The sequence below is a fragment of the Chiloscyllium plagiosum genome, unplaced genomic scaffold (assembly GCF_004010195.1).
Source record: "Chiloscyllium plagiosum isolate BGI_BamShark_2017 unplaced genomic scaffold, ASM401019v2 scaf_66447, whole genome shotgun sequence".
NCBI lineage: Eukaryota > Metazoa > Chordata > Chondrichthyes > Orectolobiformes > Hemiscylliidae > Chiloscyllium > Chiloscyllium plagiosum.
The window spans coordinates 1-1,096 of NW_025126177.1; the positions used below are offsets into that span (position 1 = coordinate 1).

Genomic DNA, 1,096 nt, shown 5'->3' on the forward strand with positions numbered 1-1,096 from the left:
TTAAAAGATTCGACGCTGTGAACAGGAATCGAATCTGCGCAGGGAGACCCCACTGGATTTCAAATCCAACGCCTTAACCGCTAGGCCATCACAGCTGCGGCAAAATTGTCAATTTTCACAGTAAAACAACTGAATTCATTTGTTGGAAGAACAAATTTTCAAGAACCAAAGATTTCGCCAAATCCTTTGCAGTGACCCACAGAACGTTACCTTTGCAGATTGACAGGCTTTCATCGCAAACTAGATTCTGACACAGCTGAAGTTGTGGGAATGATTCTTCGTCGAATTATAGAGTCACGGATGTACACCACACGAAGAGAGGATCATTGTCTCACTGACTCAATTGTTCATCATCTGGTGCCAAATTAAATATGCTGTTGTGTTTTAATATTCATCGAAATATGGTATTAGAAAAATTGATGCTAAGTCCATAAACACTAGCTACATTCGTAAAATAATATCAGAATTAGAAAGAATGCAGAACCAATTTACAGGAATGGATCCAGCAACTAATCGTTTGTTCTGACATCAGGTAATGAAATTGTGAGCACAAGAGAGGAAGATTAACCGAAGATTTGGAACTTGAAATCGTCTTGACGGAATTATTTGCAAAGTTTTTGCGGTTGTTCTCGAGTCATCAAGTCGTTGAACAATACAACACGGAAAGTGGCCCTTTTTTCCAACTTGACCATGGTGGACAGATATCCTAAATTAATAGGTCCCATTTGCCAACATTTGGCCCACATCCCTCTAAACCTTGTTACTCATATATCCATCCAGATGCCAGTCAATGTTACAGTTGTACCAGTCTTCACCAATTTCTCTGGCAGCGCATTCTGGACACGTATGAAAAAGTTGTCCCTGACGTCCCTTTTAAATCCTTACCCACTAATTTTAAACCGATGTTTTCTAAATTTTGACTTCCCCACCAGCCGGAAAACACCTTGACGAGTCAACCTATCCATGTCCCTCATGATTTAATAAATAGCAACGATTTGACTTTATCATACTTGTCAAGAGGGAAATGTGTGGAGATTATTTGTCGAAGGTTTGAAGTAGGACATCTGATGTACAGATTTTTAGAAATGCATCTTGG

The 1,096-nt window shown here is 39.5% G+C and overlaps 1 non-coding gene across 1 annotated transcript; it reads right to left on the bottom strand.

Annotated features, from left to right (window-relative positions):
- Positions 1–13: 13 nt before the first annotated feature.
- Positions 14–95, bottom strand: trnas-uga. Its single transcript has one exon. It is a non-coding gene; the product is annotated as a tRNA-Ser (tRNA).
- Positions 96–1,096: the final 1,001 nt, after the last annotated feature.